We start from the raw sequence: 23,172 nt of genomic DNA on the forward strand, positions 1-23,172 counted from the left end.
GGTTTAGAGATGAATGAAAACAAGTTGAAATTAACGATCCAATTTGAATTCCCACTGTTTCCAGACACTTACTAGTGGATTTACTCCCTTTGTTCAACACACTATAGCCTGATTAAAATTACTTGCTAATTGAAATTTCACACGATGGAGCTTTCTTCCTCCAAGAGCAATCAACGTCACGTCCAAACTGTTTGCTGTTGACAAGCTGTCGCTTATGGTCTGTTCACTTCCACTATTTGGCTGCTGTTGTGTAAGGAGCATGCATATTTCGTAACAGACGTGCGTGTGTGTGTGTTTGCGTGTGTTTGTGTTTGCGTGTGTGTGTGTTTGTGTTTGTGTGTGTGTGTGTGTGTGTGTGTGTGTGTGTGTGTGTGTGTGGTTTTTCGTGAAATCCAAAGAAAAATGTTGAAATGTTTGTAAAGTCTTCCTTTGGTCGTCCTCCCTCCTCATTCATTTCAACTGGAAACTTCCCTTGTGAAGGCGATGGAGAAACAGCAGCCTTCTTGAATGATCCTGACTTCAGCCACCGATCCATGTTAGAAGTAATAAACTGGTCAAAAATCGGCTTATGAAATAGGTAGTGCACTGACAAGGCAAGTTTAACATTTAATGATGCCTGGGGCTGCATACGTGCCAGCGAGCGCTGTGATTGGTGGACAAAGCTCGCACCGCGCATGCTTAAAAGTTTCAGCGCACAAACGACCCCCGTATTGTTGCTACACAGTTGATCAGAGAAGCCGCATTCTCCGGCACTAAACTGTGTATACGTTCGCACTTAGGAACCGCAAAGGCTGCTTGGGGATACGACCTGAAGTAAAAGTACACATGTTTTTCACACGAAAAAAAAGTGATGAATTTGATTTTCACATTTTTATTCGATAATTTTACTCATTATTTTACACGATTTGGTGAAAGGTGGCCGCGGACCCCCTAGAAAGAGCCGGCGGACCCCAAAGGAGTCCGCGGACCACAGGTTGGGAAGCCCTGCCCTAACAGGTCTGGTAACTACACTGTTGAACTCTGGTGGCCGTTGTACCTGTCGAGCAACTCGAATCGTACAGATATCCGCCGACGGCGTTCTCGTGTACGAAGTTGCGTTGACACCTGACCATGCTTCACTGTTTTGCCTGGCAGTGTGTTTTGCCTGGTGAGCTCACAGTGAGGAACTGGTCGTGTGAGGGCAAGATGGGAAATTATACACCGTGTAAGTAAGAAGATTACTGGGGAGATGTCGGCACAGGTGTGAGGTGTGGTGGCAGGCGTCCTTGCGTCGCAGACGCGAGGTCGACGCATCGAGCGCAGTGCTGGGGCGCGGTGCGTGACGCAGCAGACGCCGGCCGGCACGCGACACGTGGGACAGCTGAGGTAGGGGCGGGGCGCCGCCGGCGTTGGGCCCGAGTGTGCGCGCCGTTCACCAGAGTGAGCGCCCAGAGTCGGGGAACCAGAAGGTCGCGCGGAGCCCGCCTGTTCTGGCCGCGATTTGCGAGCTTCGGCTGTTGAGCAACGGCGCAACGCGCAGTCTCGCAGCAGAGAGCTTCAGACGACGATCCGCGCTGTCATTGGGCCGTTTCCCCGTGCGACAACACGATGGGACTTCTCTCCTGGGTTCATCTGATAACGCTCTCACAAGAGCGAGCGATCGGTATCAAGTGAACTGCTCTGCCTGACAAAGACAGTGAAGCCCCCAGAGGCAACACCGACTCAAAGGAAGGCCTCGGCGCTTGTTGGTGACGTCACGTCAGCTAGGCACGGCGAACGCCAGGTGTGTTGCAGGTAGAAACGCCTCGGCGTGCTTAGCACTATAAATCTCTTATTTTTGGACAAAATTTTTGGTATTGTTTTGAATTCTGTGGTTTTATTTAGATGAAAGATTTTCTTACTATTGTAAAGCTACAAATGAAGATCATAGTTCTGTGTTACTGAATCCTGTCGAAACAAACGTAGATCAATATGAGAAGATGCTTTGCCCCATTGCAAGCTTCGGAAATTTTACATTCAAGTAACTATATTTACTTGATCCATTTTGTTATCGAAACTTACCCCAACCCCCTTACAATTAACTCGTTTCTTTTATTTATTTTCGTTTGACATCGTCACTGGAAATGTGAACTAATTTACATGTGTAAATGTCAAACTGTTGCCAATCATTACATTACAGTCGTTTTCAACGAAAGGAATTCTAAACAGGAAACAAAATAGCTTCATACATCGAAAATACTGCTGAGCTTAAACTTTTTTAAACATGCACATTAGAAAAGATAAATACTCCCCTCTTGCAACTGAAAGGAGAAACTTTATAAAAAAAAATTTTATTTGTTAAAACGAGTATCTCTCTTTTGCCTCTTCTTCTGGCCCCCATCCCCTCCCCGAACGTGTACAATCGCAAGATATTTCATTAACATTCAGTGCTCCTCACCCCATAGTCAACCAAGATACCTAAAGAAGAGCACCAATATGTTCACAGTTTCTTGTAAAAGCAACCCAGTAACTTCCTCAGATTTACAAATAAGGTAAAGATGCACGAATTCTGTTGCTGCTAGACCATGAAGCTGTTTTTTTATGTCAATCCTTAAAACACCTGGAAATTTAAGTTCAGGAGTACACTATTTGTTAAGAAGTCTAATGAATTGCACAATTAATTGAGTGGAGAAATCAGAACAATGTGTGTTGGTTAACTACCGCCAATAGTTTCACATTTTCCAATGTCAGAGAGGGAGACACAACATTATGAGTATGCTTGCAACAGACCTGGCGTTGCCGTGCCTAGCTGACGTGACGTCACGAACAAGCGCCGAGGCCTTCCTTTGAGTCAGTGTTGCCAGAGGACATCCTCAGAGTCAGTGTAACTTCGAACACGTACACACCATTAGTGGCCGTGTAACGATTAATGTTGCAATTATCCGTGAGAGGTAACACGGCCACCAGAGTGCATTAATGTTGATGCTTTTTAGTGTTGTTTCCAAGCCTCCTATGGTATACTAATAAGGAGTGAAAGGGTCCTATAGTCCCCTTTCATTATCATTTTATTTGCTCTCCAGTGATACAAAACTCTCTGGCATGTGGGAGTGAATGAATGTTGATGTGTTTTATTTTGCTATACGGTGGTTTAGTCTGCTGCAGATGCTCAGTGGTAGTCGTACAGAACGCCCAACCCTTGTAGTTTTCAGGTAGGCAAAGAGGTTTGGTCCCCATGTGTGAAAGGTACCGGTGTTATGTTCCTGGCCATGGGGTCGCGTGGGAGACGTTGGAGTGTGTGAGACGGTCAGTCTGGTTCCAGCTCGCCGAGCGTCTGCAGCCGATCTCTCTTCGAAGAAGGGTGCGTTGATTTAATCGCGTGGCGCGTTGTCTCATAGCGAGAGGGGAGCTTTTAGCTTTTGGTCTTGCGTCTCGTCTTAAAGATTGTTTTACTGGGTCGCAGCAAGGAATGCAACGTTTCTGCAGACTTTCAGTCTGATTCCTAATGCAGACTTTGGTCTATAAGAAGAACGTAGCATAAAGGAATTGCATATGTTGAAGCGATCTCACGTAGGAAGTGAATCGTCGGTTCAGTGTGAAGGTTTGTGTGCCTGCAACTGCGTGTGTGTACATTCTGTTATTTTCCGAACCTTGGTAATTTTTGCCTCTTGGTGAATCTTCTTTGTTTCATTAGTAGGTGTCCGTTGGTAACCATCCACGTTGGTTAATATTAGAGTTCGTTGGCCCTTTGCCATTACCCGTTGTCTATTCAAATGTGTTCTTTGTAAAATATTAATTGTTCGCGACTGCGTGGTTTAATGTTACTAAAATTTGGCCACGGTACGGTGTCTTCGTCAACCACCTGACCACACGGGTCTGTCGTGAATCGTGTAGCGTTTCACAAGCAATTGTACTTCGTTATCAGGCAACAGCAGTTATGTAGATGCCTTACATCAATGTTATCAGGAATAAATAATTTTACCTCCAATCTTACCCAGTGTACCGATGTTACGTTTCCGTTACCTACGTCATTTATCTTGTAGTTTTCTTTCTTAGCCCATCCACGGCGTTTCCATGCACACAGGTCCTTTTTATTTTAAACAAGGTCATTAGAATAGATCTTGTTTTCAGGAATGTTGCTGCAAGCTGCTCTTATGCAAAGTGCCCACGCGCTCTTTGCTTTCTCTTAATATTTGATTCACGTGAACAATGCCAGGATCATATTAATAATTACATCCCATTCTTTATGAGTGATTTTACAGTGACTGATCTTTTATGTGTTTTACTTATGAATAAATTAAGTAATTTTCCGACTCAGCCCAACCTCTTATTTGTCGTGGGGCTAGAGTTGGTGCCGACCCAATCTTTTACGTTGACTTCAATGTCAGATAGCATTTTCTTATTCAAAGTGCGCTTCATGCCTCTTACAGGGGCATGAACAGATAAAGTTGTTGAGTGAACGACACGAAGATGCCACTGCCTGATAGAGTTTGAATGGGGCTTCATTGCGAGTCCTCATTCGCCCGTCAGGTCGAATTGAGCAATATCCACTTCCGTCGTTTGTTGGTAGATCACACTGACCTGATGTTGGTCTGCGCAGGTGCCTGAGGGCTGCAATACTTGTTGTCGAGGTTCGGCTCGGTGACGTCCGACCAGCGTATAAGAGGATCACCATACTGTGTACCGAGCACAACCCAATCCCTTCACGTGTGTGCCTGCCGCTTCTTGTAAAAGTTGTGTCACTCCTGGTCGGAGACAAGCAGCAACCGGATAGAGAATCGCCACCCCACGTGTAGGCTGTCGTTATCATCATAATGCTGCGTTTGGAGTGGTGTCGTGGCTGATAAGTGGTATCGCATTGTGTTCAGCGGTGAAGGTTCCGTGCTGCACCCGGAGTGAGTGTGATGGCTGCTTGGGAAGAGGTCTCGATCTTCCAGTGTTTTGGAGAGGCTCAGCAGCGTTACTCCTGGCGGTATGGTGTGGGGGGCCTTGGGGTGTGACTTCAGATCGTGGCTTATAATGACTGAGGGAGCTCTGACGGCACAGTGGTATATCATGCACATCCAGCGTCGTTATGTGTTACCTCTCAAGCGACAGGTATTTGGTGCCATTTTCTGATAAGACAATGCTCTTCCACATATGACGTGTGTCTGTGATTTGCCTGCGTGATGGTGAGGTGCTCCCTGGTCTTCAAGATCCCTAGATCTATCCTCGATAGAGTGTGTGTGTGTGTGTGTGTGTGTGTGTGTGTGTGTGTGTGTGTGTCAGCTCTGCCCCATTACCATTATTCAAGATATCAAGGACCAGTTGCAAGAGCTGTGGGCCAGCATACCACATGAGAGGATACATTGTCTTTAATATCCTTCCGAGCCGAATCAGTGCATGTGTACAAGCCAGAGAGGCTGCAACGTCATGCTGGTAAGTGCCCTCATGCTGCCATGTCCTTTGCAAATCTCACTCGATATTGTAATCACCGAAAGAACATCATATACCCTCTCAACTGCCCCCTCCGCCCTTTATGCGTTCCTCATGTTTTTGTCAGGCGGTGTACTTAAAAGCACAGGTGGAAGTGAGGTTAACAAAGAATTGTCTGGTTTTTCCGTAGCTATTCGCCATCACAATCATTTCCTTCCTACTTACCAGTCAGCGTCAGCTAGAAGTCTACTTTGTTGTTATTGTTGTGGTCTTCAGTTCTAAGACTGGTTATATGTAACTCTCCAGACGCTTCAATCCTGACCAAGTCTCTTCAGCTCCAAATATCTACTGCAACTACGTCCATATGAACCCGCTTGGTGTGTTCATTCTTTGTTCCCCCCTACAATGTTTACTCCTTCACCCTCCCCTAGCTCTTCATTACCAAACTGACAATTCTCTGCTGCCCCAGGAACTGTTGTGAAGGTCACTTCATTGACCAAGTTGTGCCATAAATTTTATTCCCAGTTTCTATTTAGTGCCCCTTATTAGTTACTCGATGTAATCATTGGCATTCTCCTGTAGCATCATGTTTCAAAAGCTGCTGTTGTCTGAACTGGTTATCGGCCGCATTTCAATTCTGTACAAGGCTACACTCCACCCAGATACCTTAAGAAAAGACTTTGTAACACAATTGTGTTAGATGCTTTTAATACTAATCTATCCGAGTTTTATGTCCTGTCTACTTTAACTTCACCATTTATTTAGCTGCCTAAATAGCAAAACTCGCCTGCTACTTTTAATGTCTCGTTTCCTAATTTAATTCCATCAACGTCGTCTGATTTACTTCAACTACGTTCCATTACGTTTGTTTTACTTTTTTATGTTCGTCTTTTAACTCTTTTCGAGACACTGTCCACTCCATTCAACAACTCTTCAGAGTCCTTTGCCATGTCTGACATAATTTTAATGTTGTCAGCAAACCTCAAAGTTTCATTTCTTCTCCCTCAACTTTCATTCCCTTTCTAAATTTCTCTTTTGTTTCCTTCACAGCTTACTAAATGTACAAATTGAATAACGTAGGGATAGGCTACATACAGTCTCACTCCCTTATCAATTGCTGCTTCCCTTCCAGCTTCTGTTTGGTATCTGTCCAGGTTTTAAATACTGTTATTCCTGCTACCTTCATCGTTTCAAACAGTGCATTTCTGCCGACACTATGAGATTTCATTTGATAGGTATACAATGGAACATAAAAGTACTCGACTAAATCCACGATAAACCAGCTTGTCGGTGCTATATTGGGAATACTGCCAAGGCTACAGGATGATCGAAAAGTTTAGCACATCAAAAATGTGTATATGTCTATAATCTAAGGGTGTAACGGGCGTTCTAGGCGCTACAGTCTGGAACCGCGCGACTGCTACGGTCGCAAATTCGAATCCTGCCTCGGGCATGGATGTCTGTGATGTCCTTAGGTTAGTTAGGTTTAAATAGTTCTAAGGTCTAGGGGACTGATGACCTCAGCAGTTAGGTCCCATAGTGCTCAGAGCCATTTGAACCATTTTGTAACGGGCGTAAGTACAGGTATTTTTGTATGTAATATCTTACTATGTACACACATAGGTGTGATGTTTTTCTGCATCCAACAGTCTTCCCACAAACGCGTCACAAACTTTTTATGGCCTCATCTTTTCTGCCTCGTCATACGTCCACACTCAGCACTTGAGGTGCTGCCCAGGAGAAAATGAGCATTAATGGCTTACTCTTGTCACATTTACTTGGAGGTACTGACCAACCTAAAAACATACTACTCCTAACTGCTACAGTTACTAGTCTGCAAATGAAGTAAATATTGAGGTAATATTTTTCAGTACACTGTCCTCATTCACCAATTAAAATATCTGTAGGTACACCCCTTACTCTATATATGTGTATAATGTACAAGGGTCGTTCAGTAAGTAATGCCCCCATTTTTCTTTTCAGAACATATTTATTGTTAAGAGTGAGAATTTGGTGACAAGATACATCAACATGTCCTGCTGGTAAAAGCTCTTGCCCTGTAGGCGTAGCCATGTTTTGACTGCATGACTGACACTATCGTCATCTTCGAAGTGTGTTCCCCTTAGAGAATCTAAAGCGGCCCAAAGAGATGGAAGTCCGAGAGTGCCAGGTCTGGACTGTAGGGTGGATGAGGCAGTGATACCTAAGCAATTTGTCGATGTGTTCTCGGCTTGTCAGACTTGTGTCTGGGCGTGCGTTATCGTGTTGTAGCAAAATTTCTGCTGGATTCTTGTCCGATCGAACACGTCGGAAATGGTTCTTTAATTTATTCAAGATCTTCACGTATGCCTCTGAATTGATGGTTGACCCTCTTGGCATCACGTCCACGAGAATGACGCCGTTACAATCCCAGAAGACTGTCACCATGGATTTTCCGGCAGAGGGGGTTGTCTTCAATCCTTCCTTTGTTGTGAGTCAGGATGATGCCACTCCATGGGGCAAAGTGGTGCACCCAGCTTTCGTCCCCCGTAAAGATCCGTGACGGAAAGGCCTCTCCGTCGGTCTGAAAACGCTCAAACAACTCAGATGCCATGACCTTTCTTTGAATATTGTGGTCCGCCGTGAGCATTCGTGGAACTCACCGTGAGCACCTCTTTGAATATTCGAGAGTCTCTATCATTGCAGATACACTTCAAATGGTGACCGACAACTGTAGAGTCAATTGTCGAGTTGTGATGCGCCGGTCGGCACGAATAATGGCATCCGCACGATTGAGCAGTGGCTGTGACAGGACGTCCCGAGCGTGGCTGATCATGGAGTTCTGTTTCTGCATTTCCTGAGGCTGTAACTTTCTTTACCCATCGCCCAAGTGTACTCCTATCAGCTACAGCATCACCATACAATGCAAACAAACGTTTATGCATGTTTACCACGTTTTCTTTTTTTGCACACAAGATTTCAATAACAGCAACACCAACAAGGACGAAATTTCCTGGCAGATTAAAACTGTGTGCCGGACCGAGACTCGAACTCGGGACCTTTGCCTTTCGCGGGCAAGTGCTCTACCATCAGAGCTACCGAAGCACGACTCACGCCCGGTCCTCACAGCTCTACTTCTGCCAGTACCTCGTTTCCTACTTTCCAAACTTTACAGAAGCTCTCCTGCGAACCTTGCGGAACTAGCTCTCCTGAAAGAAAGGATATTGCGGAGACATGGCTTAGTTACAGCCTGGGGGATGTTTCCAGAATGAGATTTTCACTCTGGTTCGCAGGAGAGCTTCTGTAAAGTTTAGAAGGTAGGAGACGAGGTACTGGCAGAAGTACAGCTGTGAGGACAGGGCATGAGTCGTGTTTCGGTAGCTCAGATGGTAGAGCACTTACCCGCGAAAGGCAAAGGTCCCGAGTCCGAGTCTCGGTCCGGCACACAGTTTTAATCTGCCAGGAAGTTTCATATCAGCGCACACTCCGCTGCAGAGTGAAAATCTCATTCTTCTAGCAACAAGGACGTTTGTCTATGTACATTAATGGCTTTTTAAAAGAATGTGGGGAATTACTTGTTGAACGACCCTCGTATTTCCTAACCTCACAGACGTTGTTTATAACATATGCTCAAAATAGTTGCCCTGTTCAGTAATACGTGTCTAAACCCGTTTTAGCAAGTTTGAGGGCAGCATGTTGAAACTGACGTTGTTAATCCATTGTTCTGTTAATATTTGCTTCTGGCAATGTGTACGTGCTGTTTTTATAGGCCCTTGCTTTAACATGGCTCCACCGGAAGAAATATGGAGATGTTATATTGGGAAAACTTATGGGCCGTAATCTGTTATAAATGATTCAATGACCAAAAAAATCCCTTCGGAAATGAATTGTTTCATTAGTTATTTGACAAGTGGGACCGCGTGCTGCAACCAAGAATAACGTTCAGTTGGCTCAAGAAGCGAAACAGTCTGGTCAGTGATATCTTGGCACACTCCGCTGTTCGCAGTAGTTTCAAAGAAAACAGGGTCCGCTATTCGATTTGGACGACGCGATAGGGCATACCACACTCCAATTTTCTGTTAGTGCAAGGCATTTTCTTGAAAAGCTTATTTATTCTTGGTTGACCAAATTCTTGTGTTTTCATTCCCATATCAACGAAGGTGAAACGACGCTTAATAGGTGAAGAAAACACGGTCTAGTTCTGCGATTCTGCGACTCCGTGGCTGTACAAAAATGACCGAAATCGTGTACGGTAGGCTAGACGCTTTTTCGGAGGCTGATCAAACGAATGCAGTGCAACTTCTTTTCATAGGCGTTTATTTTCACGAACACGACTTTTCGATCGCACTGTATCAGCGCGCCAGATTTCGTGACGCGGACTCGCTGCAAGACAGATCGCAGGCTGCTGCTCAACTCCGCGTTGTTCCACGCGCCGCAGGCATTGCACGAGAACCGCTTGCGCCACATCGCAACGCAACGCAGCGCAACGCGTCCGAAGTCCGTTCTACCTGTACTGTTTAAGCGATGCAGGGGGCTTACGAGGTGTACACCGGCGGGCACTGCGAATAGCAAGCAGGTAGTATCGAAACGGTCACCTCGCCATCCAGAGATTTCTCCGCTGGGGACCACGGTAATAACGTTGCGTTAGCTCGTACAACAGCAACTACCACCACTGGACTCGCATTTGTAAGCGCGAGAGCCTTACAGAGGTAACTCAGAAAACTCCGCTGGCAGACGACGCAAGAGAGGCTTTGTGCAGGTGGTGTGGTTCACTGCTGAAATTAGAGGGCACACGCTTCAACAAGAGTAGTGGACCATGTTACGGCGTCCCACATTTCGCGGTATGACCGAGACGAAAACAAAACAGAGTTGTTAGATGAGCTCACACGGAGGATTACCGACGGTCCTCCTCCTCCCCACGTACCATCCGCGAATAGGAGGTGGAAGGGGGAATGATACAAGGCAGTAACGACAGCAAAAATAGCCTTGCTGAGCAGAGATGTAATTTCGTTCAGAAAGCAGATGCCAGCCTTAGCTATACTGCGAAAGCTAATAGTAAATGGAATTCATGCTCTGCAAGACTTACTCTTCCGAGATCCTCGCAGTAATTACAAGACGAAGCACTCTCTGCAGCTTCCGCCCCCACGGCCTCTGCCTCACCGTTTACAACCGTCATATCAAAGTACCTAACACGCTAAAATACCTCAAACCAGTCGTCGACCGTAAGCTAACATAGAAATCGATCTTACCAACCACAGGACAGGAAGCGCACATTAGTCTGAAACTACCAAGTCTGCGAGCACAGAGATTGCATTCATTCACATACTCCACACCTACAACGGATTAATCCAGACAAACCATCTCATACGGCATCTACATATGTACTCCGCTAGCCACCAACCGGTGTGTGGCGGAGGGCACAATTCGCGTCAAAGTCATATTCCCTCCCTCTGTTCTACTGGCGGATCTCGAGAGGGAAAAACGGCTGTCTGAACGCCTCAGTACGAACGCTTATTTTCCTTATCTTTGAATCATGATCATTGGGCGATTTGAAAGTTGGTGGTAATAATATGTGCTCTAAATCCTCGGTGAAGATCGGATTTCGGAATTTAGTGAGCAGCCCCTTCTGTTTAGCTCGCCGTCTATCTGCAAGTGTCTCCCATTTCAAACTCTCTATGAGATTTGTAACGCTCTCGCGATGGCTAAATGTACCAGTCACGAATCTTGCCGCTCTTCTTTGGACCTTCTCAATCTCTTGAATCAGACCCAACTGGTAAGGGCCCCATATAGACGACCAACGACCAATACTCTAAGACTGGACGAACTAACGTATTGTAAGCTATTTCCTTTGTTGAAGGACTGCATCGCCTCAGGATTCTAACAATAAACCGCAATGTAGAGTTCGCCTTACCCGTTACTTGTGTAATCTGATCATTCCATTTGAGATCATTTCGAATAGTCAGACCCAGATACTTGACGGACGTTACCGCTTCCAAAGACTGGCCATTAATTTTGTACTCGTATATTAATGGGGATTTTCGCCTTGTTATACGCAGTACGTTACACTTACTAATATTGAGAGATAACTGCTAGTCAATACACTACGCATTTATTTTCTGCAAATCCTCGTTGATTTGTTCACAACTTTCGTGTGACACTACTTTCCTGTAGACTACTACATCATCGGCAAACAGTCTAATGCCACTGTCAATACCATCAACCAGATCGTTTATGTAATTCGTAAAAAGCAGAGGACCTATTACGCTGCCCTGGGGCACACCTGAAGTTACTCTTGTTTCTGTTGAAGTCACCCCATTCAGGACGACAAACTGCTCCCTGTCTGTTAGAAAACTTTTTATCCAACCGCGTAGGTCACTGGATAGACCGTAAGCGCGCACTTTTTGTAACAAGCGACAGTGCGGAGCTGAGTCGAACGCCTTTCGAAAGTCGAGAAATATGGGAGCCGGTATCTAGAGCCTGTTGTATATCATGCTCAAAGAGGGCCAGCTGTGTCTCGCATGACCGCTGCCTCCAAAAACTGCTGTTTTCTGCAGATGAGCTTCTCAGAGTCTGAACACAAAATATGTTCCATGATTCTACAACAAATCGACTTCAGTGAAATTGGCCGGTAATGATGTGCATACGATTGTCTACCCTTTTTATAGATTGCTATGACCTGGACCTTCTTCCAGTCCCGTGGAACTTTCCGCCTTTCCAATGATCTCTGATAGATGACGCATAAGAATGGTGCTATATTTGTACCATAGTCAACAAAAAATCTTAGGGAGGTACCATCTGGGCTAGATGCCTTCCTGGCGTCCAAGGATCATAACTGTTTTACTATCCCAGATACAATGAACACTATGTCAGCCATCCTTGCAATTGTTTGATAATTGGAAAGGGGGAATGATGCTGCAGTCCTCCACCGTAAACGAGTTTTTGAAAGCTAGGTTAGATATCTGCCTTCAGTTTTTATCATCATCCGTTACATTACCCATACTGTCAGGAATAGAAGACATTGAATTATTTGTAGCATTCATAGATTTTACGTTGACATTTTGACAGCTGCTTTCATTTTGCATTATTTCTGTTTGTCAACGGGGCAGCGATTACGTATAATTTTTTTTTTTTTTTTTTCACTGGCATAGAAGTCACAACGACATTATGGTCGCTGCTGGTCCCGTCGGAGATTAGAGTCCTCCCTCGGGCATGGGTGTGCGAGTTTGTCCTTAGGATAATTTAGGTTAAGTAGTGTGTAAGCTTAGGAACTGATAACCTTAGCAGTTAAGTCCCGTAAGATTTCACACATATTTGAACATTATGGTCGCCAATACCTCCTTCTAGATTAACTTGCTCAAAAAGATCAGGTCTGTTTGTCGCCAAGATATCTTAATATGTTCCCATCTCAAGTTAGTTTTCTAATCAATTGTTCAAGGTTGTATGTTGAGAGCGCTCCTAGAATAACTTCACACGAATCTTTGATTCTGCCCCCTCTGATAAACGTGTAATTTTCCCAGTCAATGCATTTCCGTTCCGGCTAATTTCCGTGACTCTGTGAAAACCCGCGAAACCCATGCGCTCAGCGTCGCCTTCCGTACCCGCCTACGCTCTGTCACTCAAATCCTGGATGAACTTATTAATTTTCTCCATGTCCTCTCCCGCAGTAAACCTGATACCGGCCACGTTGTGTGTTTCATCCCTGATTATTGACTCTCGTAGTTCGCTGCGCTTGTGCCAACCCATCGTCCCGACATTCCTCCTACACTCTCCACATTCTGTCCCAGCCATCACTTATTCGACCCCCCCTACCTGCTGCAACACAACATTTCTCCTCTCCTGCATGGCGGGGCTCCTCTTCCCCTTACTTTCCTCTCCATCTACATACGTACTCCACAAGCCACCATACGGTGAATGGCGGAGGGTACCTTCTGCTACTAGTCGCTTCCTTTGCTTCTTCATTACCGAGGGAGGTGGCGCAATGGTTAACACCCTAGACTCACATTCGGGAGGACTACGGTTCAAACTCGTGACCGGCCATCCTGATTCAGGTTTTCCGCAATTTCCCTAAATCTCTTCAGGCAAATTCCGGTATGGTTCCTTTGAAAGGGCACGGCCGACTTCCTTCCCCATCCTTCCCCAATCCGGTGGGACCGATGCCCTCGCTGTTAGGTCCCCTCTCCCGAATCATCCAACCAGCCTCCTTCACTGGAAAATAGAACGAGTGATAGACGACTGTCCATTCGCCTCCGTACGATCCCTAATTTCCCTTACATTGTCGTCGCGGGCCTTTTACGTTACTGCCAGTACAATCGTTCTGCATTCAGCCACAGCTGCAGTTTTCCAAACGTTCCGCATGTGTTTCACGAGAAGAACGTCTCCTTCCTTCCAAGGATTTCCATTCCAGTTCACGAAGCATTTCCGTAATATGCGCTTGCTGATCAAACCTGCCTGTAGCAATAGCAGCAGCACAGCACTGCATTACGTCTAAGTACGACCTGGTCGCCCGCCTGTTGTGGCCGAGCGGTTCTAGGCGCTGCAGTCTGGAAGCGCGCTGATGCTACGGTCGCAGGTTCGAATTCTGCCTCGGGCATGGATGTGTGTGATGTCCTTAGGTTAGTTAGGTTTAAGTAGTTCTAAGTTCTAGGGGGCTGATGACCTCAGCAGTTAAGTGCCATAGTGCTCAGAGCCATTTGAACCGACCTGGTCCAGATCTCAAACACTCGAGCAGTACTCAAGAATGGACGGCACTGGTTTCTATGTGCCGTCTCCTTTATAGATGAGCTTCGTTTATCTACGGTAGTCGCAGTAAACCGTAGTCGACCATTCGCCTTCTCTACTACTCTTCTTAACTGTTCGTTCCATTTCATATCGCTTTGCAAGGCTACACCTAGATATTTAATCGACGTGACTGTATCAAGGAGCACACTACTTATACTGTATTCGAAATCTGCACGATTCTTTTTCTACTTCTGAAAGTGGCAGGGGTAAAATACAGGGAGCAAAAGGCTATTTACAATTTGTAGAGAAACCAGATGGCAGTTATAACAGTCGAGGGGCATGAAAGGGAAGCAGTGGTTGGGAAGGGAGTGAGACAGAGTTGTAGCCTATCCCCGATGTTATTCAATCTGTATATTGAGCAAGCAGTGAAGGAAACAAAAGAAAAACTCGGAGTGGGTATTAAAATCCATGGAGAAGAAATAAAAAACTTTGAGGTTCGCCGATGACATTGTAATTCTGTCAGAGACAGCAAAGGACTTGGAAGAGCAGTTGAACGGAATGGACAGTGTCTTGAAAGGAGGGTATAAGATGAACATCAAGAAAAGCAAAACGAGGATAATGGAACGTAGTCGAATTAAGTCGGGTGATGCTGAGGGAATTAGATTAGGAAATGAGACACTTAAAGTAGTAAAGGAGTTTTGCTATTTGGGGAGCAAAATAACTGATGATGGTCGAAGTAGAGAAGATATAAAATGTAGACTGGCAATGGCAAGGAAAGCGTTACTGAAGAAGAGAAATTTGTTAACATCGAGTATAGATTTAAGTGTCAGGAAGTCGTTTCTGAAAGTATTTGTATGGAGTGTAGCCATGTATGGAAGTGAAACATGCACGATAAATAGTTTGCACAAGAAGAAAATAGAAGCTTTCGAAATGTGGTTTAGAGAAGAATGCTGAAGATTAGATGGATAGATCACGTAACTAATGAGGAGGTGTTGAATAGAATTGGGGAGTAGAGAAATCTGTGCAACAACGTAAGTAGGAGAAGGGATCGGTTGATAGGACATGTTCTGAGGCATCAAGGGATCACCAATTTAGTAATGGAGGGTAGCGTGGAGGGTAAAAATCGCAGACGGAGACCAAGAGATGAAGAGACCAAGCAGATTCAGAAGGATGTAGGTTGCAGTAGCTACTGGGAGATGAAGAAGCTTGCACAGGATAAAGTAGCATGGAGAGCTGCATCAGACCAGTCTCTGGACTGAAGACCACAACAGCAACAACTGGATTTACTTACATTTTTTTCACATTTAGAGCAAGCTGTCGTCCATTACACCAAGCAGAAATCCTGTCCAAGTCTTCCTGTATCCTATTACAGTCACTCAACAACGATACTTTTCCGTTTACCTCAGCGTCGTCAACATATTGTCGCAGACTGCTGATCACACTACCCGTCTGTTCGTTTATGTATAGAGAGAATAGGAGCGGTCCTATCATAGAAGCGGCCTTACCACACTTCCTTGGGGCATTCCTGACGATTCCCCTTGTTCCTGACAAACACTCGCCGTCCAGGACAACGTAGTGGGTTCTTTGCTTAAGAAGTCTTTGAGCCACTCACATATCTGGGAAATTATTCTGCAAGCTGGGACTTATGTTAACACTCTGCAAGGAGACTCTGCGTCAAACGCTTATTGGAAATCTGGATAAAGTGTGGGAAGAGGGTAGTGGAGTTTCGCGCACAAATCCGTTCTAATTTGTGGACAGAAGCTTTTCTGTATCAAGGAAATTCGTTATATTAGAACTCAGAGTGTGCTTAACAATTCTGCAGAAAACCAGTGTTATGGATACGGTGTCTAACTTCGCGGGTTCTTTCTTTTACCCTTCTTATATAAAGATTCACCTCCGCTTTTTCCCAGTCTCTTGAGACTTTTCGCTGGACTAGAGAATCACGAGAAATGCAGCCTAAGTCAGAAGCCAGAAACGAAAATTATTCCCTGCAAAAACGAAATGGGCTTCCATCCGGACCCGGCAGCTTGCTTGTTACCAACTCTTTCAGTTGCTTCTCAATGTTAGGGATGCCTTCTGTGTTCTCCATACGGGAGTCTGCGACGCTCAAACAATGATGCCATGTCTGTACAGTCATCGTGCGTGAATGGTATTTTAAATGCGAGATTTATAACTTCAGCTTTCCAATTTGTCTCTTCGATTGCCACACTATACTGGTCGACGAATGACTGAATACAAGCCTCAGTTTCATATACTGGTTTTACGTAGCACCTGAATTTTCACAGTCTTCGAGGTACAAACGCCTGTTTTAACAATTTTAAAAACATATACATGTTTGAACGCTCCAACTTCTTTTTAGAAAACTGTGCCTGTGTGTTTCATAAATGCTTTCTGCTGAAAAGCCGCACTGTGCCCCTGCCAACGCACTCTCGCCCTGCTTGACGACAGAATGAAGTGACAGTAAAGGAAACACAGAAAAAAAAATCTTGACGGGAGTTTCTGTCCTACGAACGTTAACGCCTCTTTTTTTTCCGGAGAGTATCTTCAGAAGTGACCTCTTTCATTTTGTAGCCTCAATATGGATATAGTAGAAAGTCGGTTACCTGTTCTTACTGCAACTCATAATGCAAGGCGGTGCAAAGCACCGAGCACATGCGTCAGCTGCAAGAAAGCAAATGTGTACTCGGCACACCTACAGTTTGGAGAAAGGATACCTCCGCTTCTCTCACGTAGAACTGCCAACAAGAGAAATTTGTTTAGTACTAGTTTGCGAACGCCTGCCGAGTTGGAGGTAACGTTCATGGGTAACGAATAGTTTGTGCCTCGTGTAATCAAAAATGACGCAGCTTCTCTGTGTGAAGTTGTGATAGTGGCATGTGATGAATCGAGAACTGATTTATTAAGGTAGCACCACAAACGGAAGACAGCGCCATCATGTTTCTGTGCATTGTACTTTTTTTGTAATTGATTATTGATTACAGTCACAATTGCGATGTAAGGATGTTTCGACCGCAGTGGGCCATCTTCAGAAACTTTCAGCTTTATTTCTGTGTAACGCGTCAACATCGTCGCAGTTCGTGCCTCGACGTTAAATACTGAGGACAGCCCGAACTCGGTGACGTTTGTGGGGCGCTCAGCGCCCCTACAAAGTCCCAAATTTTACACAGCCCAATTTTTTGTACACAGTCCAATCTAGCAACTGTCACGAATGATGATGATGATGATGATGATGGAACACGGTGACGAAGTTGACGTCTCGAAGATGGCACACGACAGCCGAGACAGATAATCACATATGTACATCGCAAGTGTGGCTGCAACAAACTATTTGACAGTTGCTGTGTCTCTGTATAGATATTACGTCTGCCCCTTATGTACTACTTCTGGTCGATCTAAGCGTTTGAAGTGGTGCGCTATACCGCTGGTGTCGTACTCGCGACGTAGTGTAGCAGATTTCAAATAGCGTCGCGCCGATCTCCTAGTGATTTTCATTGAAGTGGGATCGCTCCTCGATAAACGCAAGGACTGATTACTTTCTAATTCTTGTTCAACAGAGTCAGTGCGCCGTCTCCAGTAATGTCGTTATCTGTGGCTGAGATTCAAATGGTTCAAATGGCTCTGAGCACTATGGGACTTAACTGCTGTGGTCATGAGTCCCCTAGAACTTAGAACTACTTAAACCTAACTAACCTAAGGACATGACACACATCCATGCCCGAGGCAGGATTCGAACCTGCGACCGTTGCGGCCACGCGGTTCCAGACTGAAGCGCCTAGAACCACTCGGCCACACATGCCGACTGTGGCTGAGATTAAACGCTTACAGGCCTTCAGTTTTGAAATGTGGTGCTACAGTAGACTGCTGGAGATTGGATGGGTAACTGAATAGCTAATGAGGGGTACCGCTTCGTACTGGCGAAACAAGAAATTTGTAACACAACATGAATAAAAGGAGGGATCGCTTTGTAGGATACATGCTGTCTTGTCGAAAACTTGACTTTTGAGAGGGTGGATGTGTACGAATACAGGTTGTGTGCGAAGGTGAACAGCCGTCTGAAGATGAACCCTTCTGCTCGAAACCGCTTACCGTACTATTTCTCTACATAAGTATGTTATTATCAATGGCCGGTTGCTCTTTTCTTCTTTCCAAGAATCAACCTGTTAGCACAGAATCTGAGGCATCAAGGAACCTCCAGTTTGGTAATGGAGAGAAGTATTGGGGGGTAAAAATTGTAGAGGGAGATCAAGGAGCGAACTGAGGAAGCAGGTTGATATGTGGGCTGCAGTGGTTACGGAGAGATGAAGAGGTTTGCACAGGATAGACTAACGCGGAGAGCTGCGGCATATCAGTCTCTAGGCTAAAGACCACAACAACAGCTTTCATGTCTTCAGTTTCAGACCAAAGTATGAAACGCGAGTCGGTCGTCACAGTACCAGGCATGGTTTTCACTAAGCGAAACGGAGTTTCCTAGAATTTGTTAAAGAATGTGACTGGCTCTCCACAAGTTACAATGCCCACGTTGAAACCATACACATTCAGCACAGCCTCCTGGTCCTCAGTAAGCATACACAAGGTTTTTTTTACGTACGACGCAAGCTCTGTGCCCGGCATTGCCCGAGAACCAACACCGTGGAGGCAGGCTCCGGTCGGCGCGTGCACTCGGACCCGTTCCTCGGACCTTGACAAGTGGCCTATCGCTTTTGGCCGAATTAAACTAGCAAGGAGCGGCCTTGAAAGGCTGTACAAGAAAATAGTTGCGCCATTGCTGGGTCAGTGGCGTCTGCTCGCAGGAACGTGCACAAACCCAGAAATGAAACGTTACTGAGTAATCGTGTTGCATCGACTGGCTAGTTCAGACACCGTTGCTCGACATCAGTATGACTACTGGCTGTTGCAGCTTTATCCTCAAATTATCCTTTTCTCTGGTAAACCATGGCTGTGTTTATCGGGTTACCCAAACGCACAGAACAATCGACTTTGTGATACCGAAAATCTTCGGGACTTGCATCAAGAGCGTCTGCATGATTTGAAGACAATAGTGCAACACGGATTGCTGGCCGGAGATTTTCCCCACCATACCATAACGCCTGAAAAAAAAGGAATATAACACTGCTGTGGGCGGAGGTTGTGTAGTACTCATTTCTGCCGCCAGGCGTCTATAGCGCAACTCAGTACCGCCTTTGTTGTCGACTTGGCTTGTTCTGTTCATCTGCAGTGATTATTTCTGCTCGCGCTGTTGTGTTCTTGTTCCTTTTTTTATGATAGTGTAAGCGAACAGCGTGCAGCTGCGAAATTTTGTTTTCTACCCGATAAAAATGCTGCTGAAACTGTTTCACTGTTGAAGTCAGCTCACCGAGATGACGCTATGGGATAAACTCAAGTGTACGAGTGGTTTGCTCAGTTTGAAAATGGCGACTTGTCGTTTGATGACAAACCTCGTTCTGGTCATCCATCAGCTGCCCGAATCGGTGGCAATATTGAAAACATTCGAGAGCTTATGCTCACATACCGTCGACAGACAATTGATCAGCTGTCAGAGATTAGTGAGTTTCCTTGGAGCTTCGTTTGGAGAATTTTAACGGACGATTTGCGAATGAAAAGGGTTTCTGCCAAGTTGGTTCCTCGGGTTTTGACTGACAATCAAAAGGAACGTCGATTTGAAACATGTCGTGCTTTGAAACTGATCTAGATTTTCTGCCAAAGGTCATTATTGGCGAATTTTCTGTGAAAGGTCATTATTGGTGATGAGTCACGGCACTATGGCTACGACCCAGAAACAAAGCAATAGTCAAGCCAATAGAAGACGTCACCTTCATCCCGTCCAAAAAAATGTCGTCAAATCAAGTCAAACATCAAAACGATGCTCATTTGCTTTTTTGATGACAAAGGTGCATTTCATTCAGAGTTTGTTTCCCCAGGTCAGACCGTCAATCAGAAATTTTATCTGGAAGCTGTAAGAAGATTGCGCAAAAAAAAAAAAAAAACCTGATTTGTGGCAGACAGGAGGCTTGTTCTTCCAGCACGACAACGCACCTGCACACACAGTCATCTCTGTTAGACAGTTTTTGGTTAAAATGGCTGGGTTCCGCTGCCCCACACAGCTTACTCTCGTCACATGGCTCCGTGTGAGTTATTCTTATTTCCACACATGGAAAGGGGCTACAAAGGACAACGATTTGAGAATATTGAAGAAGTCAAGAAAAAAATGAGGGAGGAACTGTCAGCCATTTGTAAAGATGACTACAAAAAAGTGTTTCGAACAGTGTAAGCACCGGTGGGACAAATGTATTAGTTGTAATGGAGAGCATTCTGAAGGGAATAAGGTTCTTTTGTAAACAATTTGAAAATACACAGCTTTTAAAAACCAATTCCTTTTTTTTGGTACCCCCTCGTATGTGAACAGTATTCAGAGTTATTCTGAAGACCCCGCGAAAACTGCAAGACGTAAAAAAAAAGACCGTGTCAGTGGAGTTTCGATTCGTAACACTCGCCGCGACGCTGTTGCTCTAGAGGGACGTGTCAGAGCATGTAGACAAACCATCCGCTCCGTGCTGTCGCATCGCCTTAGTTCGCACCTGCAGATAGGCAAGCTGGTGAACGGATTTCCAAAGCGGGCTGCTGCCCGCCTTCACGGCAGTTCATGTCAGCATCGTTGACGAAGTGCACGCTCATATTTACGTAAAAACTTCAACAAGCTTTACGGGCCGGTTCCTTACACCAAAACAAGAAAAAAAGCCTAGCAAATATGGGCTCTAAAATGCTTACATTGAGAGCTATGAGCACTTGTTCGTCTTCGAGACTATGAAACACGTCTCTTCTACTTCAAGATCTTTGCTTCCCATGTTTTTGGAGGACGTAATGTGGACTAAAACAAGAAAAAAATGACTAATGAACATGGATTCTAAAATACATAACCTGAGTGTTAGGAGAACTTGTTCAGCACAAGAGACGTGCTTCACACCAGCGAAGACGACCAAGTGTTCTTAGCTCTTAAAAGTATGCATTTTAGACCCCACGTTTAGTGAACGCTATTTTCTTGCTTTGGTCCATACTACCTCCTCCCAAAATATGTAAACCAAACTCTTTGCAGTAGAAGAGATCTGCTTCATAGCACCCAAGAGGAACAAGAGCTCAAGTTCTTAAGGTATACATTTTCGAGTCCGTACTTACTGGATTTTTTTTCTTATTTTGGTATAACGAACCTGCCCCTAAGGAAATTCTTAAGGTATACATTTTCGAGCCCGTACTTACTAGATTTTTTTCTTATTTTGGTATAACGAACCTGCCCCTAAGGCTTGTCGGTGTTTTTTGGGACGCCCTGTACATACACAAACGTAAAAAAAACAAAGATAACTAACACAACTAGCAGCTAACCAAAAGATCTACGTCTTAATTGACAGACTTGACAACTGACAAGGAGATCTAGTACTATTCCTCGCAGGACAATGCAAGAGTACAGTGATAGAATTACGAGAACAGTTCCAGTCATCAAACTGAACTCATTGGTGAATGGAATAGTAAAAGGCGGGAGAGAATTCCATTATACTGTATACCCGCTGCCTGACACACACGCACGGTACGTTGACGTATCAACCGGGAATCTATGAGAGGTGTTCAATAAGTGACACACCATTTTTTCTCAGTCGATTTCGGTTGAAAAAAAAATGCGGAAATTGGTTTGGGACGTCGTGCAATATCCCCACTTCACTCCCTATAGTTTCATGAAGTTTCTGTGTGTGTGGCACCGCTTTGCGTTGCCTTCAAAGTGCCGTGTCGAAACGGAGGTGCGTCCCAAGCAGTGAGTTACCATCGAGAATGAGTTTCTTTTTTCTGAAAGCCCAGAGCATTGCTGATATCCGTAGTCGCTTCACTTGCGGAATGTCTTCGGGGACCTACCAGTGAACAAAAGCACGGTGAGTCGTTGCGCGAGGCTTCTGTCATCATCGCAACAAGGTCGTGCAAACGTGTCCGATCTTCCGCGAGCCTGCCGGCCGCACAAAGCTTTGATTCAAAATGGTTCAGGTGGCTCTGAGCACTGTGGGACTTAACTTCTGAGGTCACCAGTCCCCTAGAACTTACAACTACTTAAACCTAACTAACCTAAGGACATAACACACACCCATGCTCGAGGCAGGATCGGAACCTGCGACCGTAGCACACAGCTTTGGCTCTTGTAATGTTGGAACGTGCCGACACTCTCATTCGAGGTGAGATACGCGGTTTGCAGTCAGACACCTCGCTGCACAACTGGACGTCTTCGTTGCTAGTGCTGACACACTCGTCCACCAATTGGGGTACTGAAAGGTGTGTGTCCGCTGCGTTCTCGCCGTTAGACAGGAGACCATAAAGAGCAGCGAAGGACCGTCTGCGTGGAATTGCTTGCACGTTATGAGGCTTATCGTGACAATTTCTTTTCGAACTCCGTCACAGATGATGAAACATGGGTTCGTCACCTCGAACAAGAAACAAAACGCTTCTCCTCCGAAATAAAGTTCAAAGCCGCACTCTCAACCGGAATCAACGTGGATTCTGGAAACAGCGATCGTGTGAGACCCAACTCGCTTTATTTGTTCATGAGACCCAGAAAATATTAGATACAAGCTCCCAGGTAGATGCCATTTTCCTTGACTTGCGGAAGGCGCTCTATACAGTTCCGCACTGTCGCCTGACAAACAAAGTAAGAGCTACGGAATATCAGACCAGCTGTGTGGCTGGATTGAAGAGGTTTTAGCAAACAGAACACAGCATGTTGTTCTGAATGAAGATACGTCTACAGACGTTAAAGTAACCTCTGGCGTGCCACAGGGGAGTGTTATGGGACCATTGCTTTTCACAATATATATAAATGACCTAGTAGATAGTGTCGGAAGTTCCATGCGGCTTTTCGCGGATGATGCTGTAGTATACAGACAGGTTGCAGCATTAGAAAATTGCAGCGAAATGCAGGAAGATCTGCAGCGGATAGGCACTTGGTGCTGGGAGTGGCAACTGACACTTAACATAGACAAATGTAATGTATTGCGAATACATAGAAAGAAGGATCCTTTATTGTATGATCATATGATAGCGGAACAAACACTGGTAGCAGTTACTTCTGTAAAATAT

General features: G+C 45.2%; 1 protein-coding gene across 1 annotated transcript in view; it reads left to right on the forward strand.

Moving 5' to 3' along the window:
* Positions 1–23,172, forward strand: part of LOC124622465 (torso-like protein) — a 523,109-nt gene that overhangs the window by 457,577 nt on the left and 42,360 nt on the right. The window lies entirely within an intron of this gene.

Source organism: Schistocerca americana, chromosome 7 (genome assembly GCF_021461395.2).
Source record: "Schistocerca americana isolate TAMUIC-IGC-003095 chromosome 7, iqSchAmer2.1, whole genome shotgun sequence".
Taxonomy (NCBI): domain Eukaryota; kingdom Metazoa; phylum Arthropoda; class Insecta; order Orthoptera; family Acrididae; genus Schistocerca; species Schistocerca americana.